General features: G+C 45.9%; 1 long non-coding RNA gene across 1 annotated transcript; it reads left to right on the top strand.

Moving 5' to 3' along the window:
- The first annotated feature begins 11,442 nt into the window (after positions 1–11,442).
- LOC119269170 lies at positions 11,443–14,489 on the top strand. The gene is made up of 2 exons (XR_005133489.1): positions 11,443–11,828; positions 12,558–14,489. It is a non-coding gene; the product is annotated as an uncharacterized LOC119269170 (long non-coding RNA).
- The last annotated feature ends 332 nt before the right edge of the window (positions 14,490–14,821 follow it).

Genomic DNA, 14,821 nt, shown 5'->3' with positions numbered 1-14,821 from the left:
GCACGCCCGTCCACGCGCCCGATTAGCTCGTGTCGAGCATCCATGACACCCCTGAGAAGGATAAGAGCCCCCCGTCGCTGTAGACAAACCCTAATCCCCATTCTTCCCCTCCTTCTCTGTCTTTCTCAATTTAGATCTCGCATGCTCCCAGTCGCCTGAGAAGATGTCCAGAATGACCACCATCGTCGACTTCGTCCATCTCGGGTATCAAATCGGGCAGGACCGCATCGTACACTCGCCATGAAGCTCTTTTCCGTCGCGTACATCACCATCATTCATCGTTGATTGCCACCGCTCCGGTCCGTCTCCAGCTTCCTCGACCTCGTCATCGAGTTCGCGGTGAGCTCCTCCCCTGAATCCCCATCACCCCGGTCTCGATTCGTTACCATAGCCGCATGTACAAGCCGGCGGCCGCCATGGCCAAAACTCAGTGTTCGCGTACGCGTGCTTGCTGCTCCTTCAGGTGCACTGCTGCTCTACTTCTTGCCTCTACCCTACCACGCTCCTGCTGTTGCTTATTATCGCTCCGTTGCCCCGCTCGCCGCTCGCTGCCGCCTGCGCTCCGGCTACTGCCGCTGCGTGCTGCGGCGTTGCCTACACCGCATGCTGCCGCTTCGCCTGCGCCCGCACCGCGCGCTGCCGCGACCCAGGTGTGCGAGCACGCCCACCTCCCTAGTGTCGCGCTGCTGCATGCGGCTGGGGCTGTTGGCTCCAGCCGACGACGTCCCTGCATAGTGTGTGCGTGCGCACCCGTGTCATGGCCTGTTGCTTGCGGCGTCGCTACTATGATGTTGCGGTCGCTACCTGCTTCTGCCGCCGCCTACTAGCGCCCACTGCTGCTGGTGCAAGCCAGCGTTTGCCGAGGCTATCCGTCGCTCACCTCGGCTGTGGCTGTGGCCATGGCCGAGTGCTTGTGCGTCCGTGTGATGTAGGTGTGTGTTGTGTGTGTTCGTGTGTGTGGCCTCCTAGGCCACTACGACCTGGGCCGACCCCCTGTTGAGATTAGGAGCTAATCTCTTTAGTACTAATCCCTTTAAATTAACTAATTTGACTGATTTGGTTTAGATGCAGTTTATATCAGGTGGGCCTATCTTATATTTTAAGCCTAATTAAAAGTCTATGTTAATGACATCTAGGACCATGACCCAGTTGACCAGTCAACTGTTGACTAGTCAACAGTTGATTGGACCCTCTTGGACCCCACCTATCATGCACTCTCTCTAGAATAGAGCTGGGTGACAAAAGTATTCTGTTATTATTTCGAAATTAAATAACCCTAGAAATTCAATAAAATTTGAAAATTAATATAAAATAATCCGTAAGTCGGATGAAAATACTTTGTACATGAAAGTTGCTCAGAACGACGAGACGAATCCGAATACGCAGTCCGTTTATCAGTCACACATCCCTAGCATAGCGAACACACAACTTTCTCCCTCCGGTTCATTTGCCCGAGAACGCGAAACACCGGGAATACTTTCCCGGATGTTTCCCCCCTTCGCCGGAATCGCCTATCCCTACGTTAGGCCACCCCTAGCTCAACGTATTGCCACGTCTTGCTTTGTGTTACATTTGATTGATCTGTTATTTATTGTGTTCCCCCTCCGTTACTCCTTTCCGATAGACTCCGAGACCGCTGCCGATGTCCGTGTGTTCGACTACATCGAAGATGAGCCCTCCTTGCCAGAGCAACCAGGCAAGCCCCCCCTTGATCACCAGATATCGCCTATTCTTTTCTATACTGCTTGCATTAGAGTAGTGTAGCATGTTACTGCTTTGAGTTAATCCTATACTACTGCATAGCCTGTCCTTGCAACTACTGTTGTTACCTTTACCTGCTATCCTACTGCTTAGTATAGGATGCTAGTGTTCCATCAGTGGCCCTACACTCTTGTCCGTCTGCCATGCTATACTACTGGGCCGTGATCACTTCGGGAGGTGATCACGGGCATATACTATATACTTTACACTGTTATATTACCTGTGATACTGTTCAGAGATGGGGGCTGAAGGGGTAGGTGGTTCCACCCAGTTAGTGGTGGGCCTGGGTTCCTGACAGCCCCCGACTGTTACTTTGAGGTGGAGCGACAGGGCAGGTTGAGACCACCTAGTAGAGAGGTGGGCCTAGCCCTGGTCGGCGTTCGCGGTTATTTTAAGATAACACGTTTAACGAGATCTTGGTATTTGATCTGAGTCTGGCCACTGGCCTATACGCACTAACCATCTACGCGGGTACAGTTATGGGCACTCGACGTCGTGGTATCAGCCGAAGCTTTCGTGCCGTCAGCGACTGAGCGGCATGCGCCAGGTCGGACCGCGTAACGCAACTTCCTTTGTAATGGAGGTTGCTAGGTCTGCTCACCGGCCGCGTACGCAATGTGCAGGTGTGCAATGGGCGATGGGCCCAGACCCCTGCGCGCTAGGATTTAGACCGGCATGCTGACCTCTCTGTTGTGCCTAGGTAGGGCTGCGACGTGTTGATCTTCCGAGGCCGGGCATGACCCAGAAAAGTGTGTCCGGACAAAGGGGATCGAGCGTGTTGGGAAATGTGGTGCACCCCTGCAGGGAAGTTGATCTATTCGAATAGTCGTGTCCCTCGGTAAAAGAGCGACCCGGAGTTGTACCTTGACCTTATAACAACTAGAACCGGATACTTAATAAAACATACCCTTCCAAGTGCCAGATACAACCGGTGGTCGCTCTCTCACAGGGCGACGAGGGGAGGATCATCGGTTAGGATATTGCTACACGATGCTACTTGGTGAACTTACCAGCTACTCTCTTCTCCTGCTGCAAGATGGAGGTTACCAGAAGCGTAGTCTTCGACAGGACTAGCTATCCCCCTCTTATTCCGGCATTCTGCAGTTCAGTCCACATATGATAGCCTTATTCCATTTGATACCAATGCATACATATGTAGTGTAGCTCCTTGCTTGCGAGTACTTTGGATGAGTACTCACGGTTCCTTTGCTCCCTCTTTTCCCCCTTTCTATACCCGATTGCTGCGAACATACGTTGGAGCCCAGGAGCCAGATGCCACTGTCGATGACAACTACTACTACTCGGGAGGTGCCTACTACTATGTGCAGCCCGCTGACGACGACCATGAGTAGTTTAGGAGGATCCCAGGCAGGAGGCCTGCGCCTCTTTCGATCTGTATCCCAGTTTGCGCTGGCCTTCTTAAGGCAAACTTGTTTAACTTATGTCTGTACTCAGATATTGTTTCTTCTGCTGACTCGTCTATGATCGAGCTCTTGTATTCGAGCCCTCGAGGCCCCTGGCTTGTAATATGATGCTTGTATGACTTATTTTATTGTTAGAGTTGTGTTGTGATATCTTCCCGTGAGTCCCTTATCTTGATCGTACATGTTTACGTGTATGATTAGTGTACGATTGAATCGGGGGCATCACAAGTTGGTATCAGAGCCGACTGCCTGTAGGAATCCCCCTTCCACACTCCTTGGTCGAAGTCGAGTCTAGACATTACAAAACTTTTACTAACATGGCTGTGTGTCTTACGGGCCCACGTCGCCATTTGGGTGGTATTAGTATCTTTTACTCCTCGTCTATACTCTGGGACTTTAATCTTTTTTCTATTCGGGTTAAATGATTTTACTAAATCTAACTCTAGGTTCTCGTAGCTACTTCCTCCCGGAGAGCCACTCGATACAGGTGATCCCCTGATGCACTAGGAGATTCCGAAGTTACTCTCCGATGTTCCCTCGATACTCTGTGCCATCGCTTTTGCAATTCCCTTCCATCGATAAACCCCTAGGGATAACCATGTATACTCGCCATTCATACAATGTTTCCCAGTTGATCTTGTTACTACAAGATACCCTGAAATTCTCTCTGTTGTTCCGAGAATCCTTTGAGCTTAGTGCCTTGTTGTTCTTTGTCACCTGAATACCTCTAAGGATAATTCTCGCACTTACCGAGTATCCGCTCATCCCCAGTTGATTCAGGTATTTCACAAAAGTCTTCGTAATACCGTTTGTCCTTCTGAAAATCCTCAACAGCCTAATGCTCTTGAAATTCTTGCTCGCTAGCATTATGATTAATCCAATAAGTTTGGTAATCTTATTGGCATCCTTTGTCATTATCATTTAGAGTCTACTGATTTGATATGTTGCGGGTGCTTGCAATCCTCAGGAATTATCCTTCCGGCTCAGACATCATTTTAAACATGAGCTGGTTGTCGACCAATCGGATTGCCATCGTTTGTATCCCTAAGCATACGCAACTTATCCATCCTTAATCAGAGTGTTCGCTTCTGATCCCTTGATTTGAAAATCATAATTCTGTTGCATTTGAGCTTAAATTAGTCAGTTGTTTCTATGGTCTGATCTTCTTACCTTTTTCTTCCTCTGGTTGAGTACCGATGCTCACATCAGATCCCTTGAGGACCACCGGATCCTTTGTTGGATTTTATCCGATAGCGTCCTTCATATTCAATCACTTTGGAAGTTCTTTTTCCATTGGTAAATCCTATCATCTGACTGACCAACCATGCTCTGCTTTCAAGCTTGTATTATTACTCCGAAGTTTGTGGTTTACGTTCCTAAGATGCTCTGATGGGTTGAACTATGCCTTTTCTAATCCGTGTGAACCCGAAAGATTTCGCGGGTCATACTTATCTGGTATTGCACCAGGTAAAATTTTCAACAACTAATGACAATTTCGTAATACGAGAGGTGAATGAAAGGTTATGCGTTGAACAAGTGGGAGTCGACCTTGAACCTTGTGTTCATGCCCATGGACACGATGTATACCTTATCATGGAAGCTTCCCTTAAATTAATTATCCCCTTGTTATAAGTTCATCTTGTATCTGTGGACGTGGTTCCGACCATGTTACTCCTTGATTCCATTTCTCGTGCAAGTTTAAGCATTTGTCTTCTGCAGAGCAATACCCCAGTCCAACCTCCACTTTGGTCTGTCGTCGAGTATTACCTCATGGTATCTTGAGATATCATGGGACATCATAACTTCTTATGGGTTCTTCATCAACTATTATTACTCACCGGATCCAATTGTTCCTAGGTTATGGGATGTCGTCAACCGAGAACACCGAATAGTGAATCTTGTCCGCACTCCGATTCAATAACCCTAAATAATTTTTGTTGCTTACGAGTTTAAATAATCCTTCAAGTCATTCCTAGCTTGATCGGCTATATCCTTATCGTGCTGCTCTTAACTGTGCTACCTGGTCCTTCTTCCCGGAGCACAATTTTCGATGATGAGCTAAGCTTACGTCGATTTTCCTCATCATATCATTTCTCCTTAAACCACAAGCTTGGTTTCAAGTTTGTGTCGTACCCATGGTTCCAGTAACTTTTTGTTTCATCATTCCGTTGACTTGATGTCATCGCCGATCAGTTACATCTTCTCGAAACCTCTCGACAAATGTGTCGTGATCATCATCAACATTCTGAGCTCTTCCAAGATATCTATCGAATTCTTGGTGAGAAATAACTTCCTTTGCCCTCAATGATTTGGGTTATTATCGACAACATTATTGCATTCCCTCCAACACAAAACTTGTTCCTGTTTTGTGTTATACCTTGAGTTCCTTGCTATCCAACATTTGTTCTTCTTTACCTTGGAGTATTGCCATCTATTATATCCAGGATGTCGTGCTTAGCACACCCGGCCGGAGGCCCTATGGTTATAGATTCCTTTTCAGCAGGGATATCCATTCTTCCATGAGGAAATTGTAAGTCTTATTCTACAAGTTATTCCTGATGGATCCTTTGTGTTTCCAAAGTATGATCTTCACCTGTTGACCATGTCCATGCTATCTCGAAGCATGTCTGTGGTACTCCGATTTTCAATAAGAGCATTGAAAGCGCAATGCTAAGTTTTATTTAACCATTATCCAAACACCGTTATATGGGTAATGCCATAAAAATTCCTCTCCCATTACATAAATGGTTTTCTACTTTCTATCCTGTCTTGGATATCGTGCTCTGCTTGTCCTTGGGGAGGATATACCCCTGGAATATGTGTTTTAACACATTTTCCTTTCCATTGTTCTGTTTAATCTGATAATCATATTTTCCTTTCCATTGTTTGGTTTAACCTTTCTTGTGATCTATATGATCTAAGCAGTAATATTCTCCTGCTTAAGTAAACCCCTCGTTGTACAATTCTGTCAGCAAGACCCTATTACTATTGTTGATGACATTCCGGTAGTCACCGATGGACGAGAACTTTGCCTATTGGTCTGCCTCGTTCAACGAGCGGGAAGATGGTTCTCTTCGTCCCTCGCCCTTGGTACCAACGTTGTTGCCAACATAAATGACAGGCTATCCTATGACATGTCTTGCCTACATGATCGTACAAGACGTCACCGCCCTTCCTACCATTAACTCACATGGTGGGCTCATAACCCACAGGTCCCAGGGTCGAAACCTGACTCTCCTGTACACCCCCTATTTCCAAAGTTTTTCCTCACGCTTAGCTTTGTATGAAAGTCACGATCCACCTTCCGAGAGATCATCAATTCTGGTATGAAACACAATACTTATTCCCGTTGCTCCGAACCCCTTTCACACTCTATTTCAGGCATCGAAAGATTGCCTACCCGCTTGAAACTTCTCAAGGTACCTTCTTACTTTGCTCTCGATATCTTCTTAAGTTTCAATTCGAGAGATACTTATGCTTCTTCCCCTGAGTTAACCGTCCGATGCTCAATTTTATTAGAGTCCGTCCTTATGGAGTTTTCTCTTATCCTTTCGCAAGCACGGTGAAGATCCTGAAGGAAGAACGACAACTTCATCATCATGCATTGATGCATAGGAATGGAGACATCAACGCTATGGATCGACCTCTTCGAGAAGAGCAACCAAGACTGAGAAGATTCGTTAGAATTTCGTAACCACACATTTCCCCCGTTTTCCACCTCTTAAATCTCGGTATGAGATTTCTTGTAGTGGAGGAGATTTGTAACACCCCGGTAGTCAATCTACAGTAATCACACACTAATGGTGCCATGTCATCATATTTAATTTTTCTAAACCTCACTTTGATCCTAACCCGATTCAAATTCAAATTTAAAGTAAAGTCAAATAATTAAATTTTAAAAAGGTAAAATAAAAATGTAGGTTGGGTTGAAAATATTTACTAGCTAATTTTAATGTAAGAGTTAACATTTTCCAAAATATATAAGTGCCCCTAAAGATTTTTGAAACTGACCCATAAGCTTTTTATTGAAATAATGTGATTTAAATAAATAGGTAAAATATTCAAAAATAGTTGAAACTTGTTGGACTAGCCCAAAATACTGTCTAGAATTTATGTGATACTTTGCACATTTAACTGAAATCATTTAGTACCTAAACTAAATACAAAACAGTAGTTAAAGTAGAAAACAAAAAAAGAAAAAGGGAAATAAACAAAAACCAAAAAAAGGAAAAACCCCCTGGAACAGCCGGCCCAGCTAGCTGGCCAACCGCCTGGCCCGATGTCCCCTACTTAACCCCTCCCCCCCCAACACCCACCGAAACCCAAGCCCACCACCAGCCTTTTCTCCGAGGAGGCAGTGACATGGCGTGGCTCACGCACGCCCGTCCACGCGCCCGATTAGCTCGTGTCGAGCATCCATGACACCCCGAGAAGGATAAGAGCCCCCCATCGTTGTAGACAAACCCTAATCCCCATTCGTCCCCTCCTTCTCTGTCTTTCTCAATTTAGATCTCGCCCGAGCCGTGCTCGTCATGGCCATCATCGTCGCTGCGGCCATCGTGCTCCCAGTCGCCTGAGAAGATGTCCAGAATGACCACCATCGTCGACTTCGTCCATCTCGGGTATCAAATCGGGCAGGACCGCATCGTACACTCGCCATCAAGCTCTTTTCCGTCGCGTACATCACCATCGTTTGTCGTCGATTGCCGTCGCTCTGGTCCGTCTCCAGCTTCCTCGACCTCGTCATCGAGTTTGTGGTGAGCTCCTCCCCCGAATCCCCATCACCCCGGTCTCAATTCGTTACCATAGCCGCATGTACAAGCCGGCGGCCGCCATGCCCGAAACTCAGTGTTCATGTACGCGTGCTTGCTGCTCCTTCAGGTGCTCTACTGCTCTGCTTCTTGCCTCTACTCTACCACGCTCCTGCTGCTGCTTATTGTCGCTCCGCTGCCCCGCTCGCCGCTCACTGCCGCCTGCGCTCCGGCTACTGCCGCTGCGTGCTGCGGCGCTGCCTACACCACATGCTGCCGCTTCGCCTGCACCCGCACCATGCGTTGCCGCGCCCCAGGTGTGCGAGCACGCCCGCCTCCCTGGTGTCGCGCTGCTGCATGCGGCTGGGGCTGTTGGCTTCAGCCGCCGACGTCCCTGCATAGTGTGTGCGTGCGCACCCGTGTCACGGCCTGCTGCTTGCGGTGTCGCTACTATGATGTTGCTGTCGCTACATGCTGCTGCCGCCGCCTACTAGCACCCACTGCCGCCGGTGCAAGCCAGCGTTCGCCGAGGCTGTCCGACACTCACCTCGACTGTGGCTGTGGCCATGGCCGAGTGCTTGTGCGTCCGTGTGATGTAGGTGTGTGTTGTGTGTGTTCGTGTGTGTGGCCTCCTAGGCCACTACGACCTGGGTCGGCCCCCTGTTGAGATTAGGAGCTAATCTCCATTAGTACTAATCCCTTTAAATTAACTAATTTGACTGATTTGGTTTAGATGCAGTTTATATCAGGTGGGCCTATCTTATATTTTAAGCCTAGTTAAAAGTTTGTGTCAATGACATCTAGGACCCATGACCCAGTTGACCAGTCAACTGTTGACTGGTCAACAGTTGATTGGACCCCCCTGGACCCCACCTGTCATGCACTCTGTCTAGACTAGAGCTGGGTGACAAAAATATTCTGTTATTATTTCGAAATTAAATAACCCTAGAAATTCAATAAAATTTGAAAATTAATATAAAATAATCCGTAAGTCGGATGAAAATATTTTGTACATGAAAGTTGCTCAGAACGATGAGACGAATCCGAAGACACAGTCCGTTTATCAGCCACACATCCCTAGCATAGCAAACACGCAACTTTCTCCCTTCGGTTCATCTGCCCGAGAACGCGAAACACCGGGAATACTTTCCCGGATGTTTCCCCCCTTCGCCGGAATCGCCTATCCCTACGTTAGGCCACCCCTAGCTCAACGTATTGCCACGTCTTGCTTTGTGTTACATTTGATTGATCTGTTATTTATTGTGTTCCCACTCTGTTACTCCTTTTCGATAGACTCCGAGACCACTGCCGATGTCCATGTGTTCGACTACATCGAAGACGACCCCTCCTTGCCAGAGCAACCAGGCAAGCCCCCCCCCCCTTGATCACCAGATATCGCCTATTCTTTTCTATACTGCTTGCATTAGAGTAGTGTAGCATGTTACTGCTTTCAGTTAATCCTATACTGCTGCATAGCCTGTCCTTGGTACTACTGTTGTTACCTTTACCTGCTATCCTACTGCTTAGTATAGGATGCTAGTGTTCCATTAGTGGCCCTACACTCTTGTCCGTCTGCCATGCTATACTACTGGGCTGTGATCACTTCGGGAGGTGATCACGGGCATATACCATATACTTTACACTGTTACATTACCTATGATAGTGTTCGGAGATGGGGGCTGAAGGGGCAGGTGGTTCCACCCTCGTAGTGGTGGGCCTGGGTTCCCGACGGCCCCCGACTGTTACTTTGTGGGGGAGCGACAGGGCAGGTTGAGACCACCTAGTAGAGAGATGGGCCTGGCCCTGGTCGGCGTTCGCGGTTATTTCAAGATAACACGTTTAACGAGATCTTGGTATTTGATCTAAGTCTGACCACTGGCCTATACGCACTGACCATCTACGCGGGGACAGTTATGGGCACTCGACGTTGTGGTATCAGCCGAAGCCTTCGTGACATCAGCGACCGAGCGGCACGCGCCGGGTTGGACCGCGTAACGCAACTTCCTTTGTAATGGAGGTTGCTAGGTCTGCTCACCGGCCGCGTACGCAATGTGCAGGTGTGTAATGGGCGATGGGCCCAGACCCCTGCGCGCTTAGGATTTAGACCGGCGTGCTGACCTCTCTGTTGTGCCTAGGTAGGGCTGCGACGTGTTGATCTTCCGAGGCCGGGCATGACCCAGAAAAGTGTGTCCAGACAAAGGGGATCGAGCGTGTTGGGAAATGTGGTGCACCCCTGCAGGGAAGTTGATCTATTCGAATAGCCGTGTCCCTCGGTAAAAGGACGACCCGGAGTTGTACCTTGACCTTATGACAACTAGAATCGGATACTTAATAAAACACACCCTTCCAAGTGCCAGATACAATCGGTGGTCGCTCTTTCACAGGGCGACGAGGGGAGGATCATCGGTTAGGATATTGCTACACGATGCTACTTGGTGAACTTACCATCTACTCTCTTCTCCTACTGCAAGATGGAGGTTACCAGAAGCGTAGTCTTCGACATGACTAGCTATCCCCCTCTTATTCCGGCATTCTGCAGTTCAGTCCACATATGATAGCCTTATTCCATTTGATACCAATGCATACATATCTAGTGTAGCTCCTTGCTTGCGAGTACTTTGGATGAGTACTCACGGTTGCTTTGCTCCCTCTTTCCCCCTTTTCTATACCCGATTGCTGCGAACAGACATTGGAGCCCAGGAGCCAGACGCCACTGTCGATGACGACTACTACTACTCGGGAGGTGCCTACTACTACGTGCAGCCCGCTGACGACGACCGTGAGTAGTTTAGGAGGATCCCAGGCAGGAGGCCTGCGCCTCTTTCAATCTGTATCCCAGTTTGTGCTAGCCTTCTTAAGGCAAACTTGTTTAACTTATGTTTGTACTCAAATATTGTTGTTTCTGCTGACTCGTCTATGACCGAGCTCTTGTATTCGAGCCATCGAGGCCCCTGGCTTGTAATATGATGCTTGTGTGACTTATTTTATTGTTAGAGTTGTGTTGTGATATCTTCCCATGAGTTCCTGATCTTGATCGTACACGTTTGCGTGTATGATTAGTGTACGATTGAATCGGGGGCGTCACAATATACTACTTTTTTGATAGTATGTATCATATGTTGTGCATACTCCATTTTTTGTACAAATATGTACGTATTTCATAAATATTATAAAACTATGGGCTCACTTGCAATTTTTTTCATATAACTCACTTTGAAGTATATTAAACATAGTATATGAATATACTAAAAATAATAAAGTAGAATATATACTACCACATTGGAGTATAAGAGACATAGGTGTAGCTATATCCGGTGATAGGATGCATTTTCCATATATAGAAAGTCTATTTAAGAACGAGGGTGAAGAATTACTTATTCTTCACCCTGTCGCTCGTCGTCCTACCAGTCCATGGTTTTACGTTTGGGAAAAAAAGGTCAGCCGGTTCCAGGTTGTAAAATTGCAACGGGATGCAAGTAATTTTACGTTTATGCATTGACTCGAATATACCCCCTTGCCCATCCTTTTTCTGATAAAACGAGAGCCGCGTCTCCGAACGGTTTGTGAGTATCGGCGGTGACCAGCACGCAAGAGACGGCAGCGTGGTGCTCGGCGATTTGGATCTGAGTGAAGCCATCGGTTGGCTGGCTGCCGGGGCGGCGCGCTACTCGGCGGCGTGGTCTCGATGTTGTGGTGGTCGCTGGGCAGTTGGCGCGGCGTGGTGTGCGGCGTCTGCCTAGGTCTTGGGCGGCGTCATGCGTGGTCGTCGCGGCGGAGCTATGGCGAGTGATTGTAGCGGCGCTCAAGTGCGTGCCCGTGCTTGTGCTGCTACGTGAAGGCGTTGCTTGCCATTTGGATTGAATTTTGGTTGGGTGTGAGTGCACGGGTTGAGGTGAGCAACCCCAGATCTGACTCTATCAGTTGCAAATTTCCAATCTACTTCCACCTACGTTTCACTTTGCTATGCTCTTCCTAAATTGCTTTCTCTTCCCAAATCGCTAGTTTGGCCTAAGGATTATTCTCTGGTTCGCTAAAAAAAGGAGGCAGAACAATCTGCCGGAATAGGTTTGCGTAAAGCTCCTGAGTGCTTTCATGAACTCTCCTCCTCTTTGTTTATCTGTAATTGTAGTTCAGCAGTGTTTTCTCTCAATCATTATAACTTGTTATTTTGAGAAGTGACTCTGTTCTGGAGGTTGGACATAACTTCACATAATTCTAATTCTTTCTAGTCAATTGAAAAAACATGCCGTTCAATTTTCCTCGTGAGATCATTGCAATATCTAGGAGTTCTGATGCGATGTTTCCTTTTCTTTCTTAGGTTCCTATAACTACTTTTCTATTTGATCATTGTTACTTGGTGCGTGTGTTGGGTGTCTTCCCTAGGTTATTAGGTGTGTTTTGCTACGTGGGTATTTTTGCAGCTTCGGTTGCACTTTGTATGTTATCTTCAGGAGTTCCTTTAAGAACCGGTACCCAGTGAACTATCTTTGCTTCTTATGACACAAGGCTTGAGCCTCTTTTGTCGAAAGATGTTATTTAGACTTTACTGTATAAGCTTACATGTGTTTTCATTCTTGCATTTAAGACTCCGTAACTCCATTAAGACTCTCCATTTTCTTAGGAACACAATGTCGGTGCGATGCTTCCAAATGCACCAGCAAAAGAGAAGGAAGAACGTCGACCGCGGGTGAGCGACATCTCGCAGATTGTGGACAGAGGCTACTGTAGGTGGCTGGAACCACATCGTGGCCCCGAAATCAACCAATCACGGGCAGACAAAGAAGAGGTGACTCGCCAATAACAGTGTGGCGGACTGGGCAGGCAACTAGAGGTTTAGAGCAATGAAAAAGGTGATTTTGTTCTTGAATCGTGCTTAACATTTATTTAGCAATCAAGCACTTGCAGCCCGGTTTGAGATGTGCTTCTTGTTGGTTCATGTAGACATGCCAACAAAGGCCTCATAAAGAAAAATAGAAAAAAATACAGTAGATTGGTTTTGATTGTTCTCTTGTGTAGACCAAAATTAGCGAGCAAAAGAAATTGGATTTTGGTTCCAAATACTTTCCATGAGTTTATCCCAGGAATAATGTATTGTTCCTATTTGATTTGCTACATGTAACTTCCGTAGGCAAATCTTCCACCCGATGTTTCTGTTCAACAGCTCTCAAAGGCATAGAGTCAACCAGTCAGACTTTGACCAGATGTCGAACATCTTCAGAACCTTGATTGCTGATCCTAGATACCTAAACTCTATTCTGGCAAGTTGTACATGTAATAATTAGTTCTAGGAGGGTATGCAGATTGAATTTGCTATATTGCAGTCTGGACTACAAGCTGCAATGTTTTGATAACCATGGTCTGGATGTAGATAATTTTGAGAAAGCATACTTCTTTCCATGTGCATTTAGGCCTTATGGGATTAATCTCTCTATCATCAGTTCTTCTAGTATTTGATTGAACCCTCTAAGATAATTCCAGTTTCAGTAATTTATCAAATCAATCTCATGGGAGAAGATTTGTCCTTGGTTCAGTCAAATCTCTTATATTTTCTTTAAATCTACGCGCCTTGTAGTTGTAAGTACTCTACTATCTTTTCAGTAACATTCTGACCTATATATGAGAATTATGTAGCACCTTTATTACGACAGTAATGATTCACTAAGCTTCTATCTTACCACATGGTCCAATTTATTTCCAGTTGTTGCCACCTTCCCTGGATACATCACACCCTATATAGTGTGCTCCTAGCATGCTTTGTGTTTTTAGATCAAAACTGTTCGTCTGCAACAAATTGAAGTGTTGGTCTGGAAATAAAATTATTTAGAAAGAGGCGAACTATCTACTCATTTTCTACCATCTAAACTAGTATAGATAGTGGTACATGCTAGCGAACAAATAGTTTATACCCTATTTCAGTGTGGGGTACTATTCTGCTATTCTGTGGAAGCACCTGCTATTATTTTTGTTCAAAGCATTCATAATTTGGGTTTCTGCAAGGGCTCTGAAAAGAAACATATTTTTGATAAATGTTGTGCGATGCATCGTTCTGCACACCTAATCGCCTACTTAGAAAAAGAAATAAAAGTAGCTGCATTCGTGTGTACTTTGGAGTGTGTATAGATGGTAGAATAATTGTACCCTTGCTTTGTACTAATAGTTTTATTTACACTGTAGGTAGTTCACTATATAAGTTTCCTGATAACTGTAGGCTGATGTTAATATTTTTTTGGAAAGAATGAAATATCAGGATATTTGACATTGCAGAATTATGCTGACACGGTGTTTGAGGGTATCATTGATGAGTTTCAATCTTGGAGAGGTGCAGGCTGCTTGTCTTCTTTCTGAATCATGTTCCTCCTGTTTTCTCCCTGTTGGGAGTGTATAGAGTTCTCCCTGGTGGGCTGTGTAATCAGCGGGTTATCTTAGTCCATGTATAGATTCCAGTTCTGTTTCCTTGAGAGCTGACCCTGTAATTCTAGCTCTATTTTCCTAGAGCTGATACCTAGAGTTTTCCCTGTTTAAATAAAGTTCATCCCCAGGCCCTTCAAGATAACACTACTCCCCAGATTAAAATATGATGGTGTGTTTATATGATAACAATTAGTCTTTCTTAGGAATGTGAGTTTTGGGGACATTCTTACCGTCGGAAAGTCACCCTTCAAATAAAAGTATTATCTATAATCAAGGAAGCATTTCCAGACATGGTACTTCCAAAATAATTCCAACTGATTTCCACTACATCAAATCCATGGTGCCTCATGGATTTATCTTGATAAAAATGTACAGCAAAAAGGAGAGAAAAATTGTATGCATCAGTATCTTGTTGTTTCTCTCGAAGCAGAAAAGATCTTTTCAAAGAAACTGAGTGTCATGTGATGCAGCTAG

Source organism: Triticum dicoccoides, chromosome 1A, assembly GCF_002162155.2.
Source record: "Triticum dicoccoides isolate Atlit2015 ecotype Zavitan chromosome 1A, WEW_v2.0, whole genome shotgun sequence".
NCBI classification, from domain to species: Eukaryota; Viridiplantae; Streptophyta; class Magnoliopsida; order Poales; family Poaceae; genus Triticum; species Triticum dicoccoides.
The sequence above is the reverse complement of the archived record's forward strand: the minus strand, read 5'-3'. Positions and strand labels throughout refer to the sequence as shown.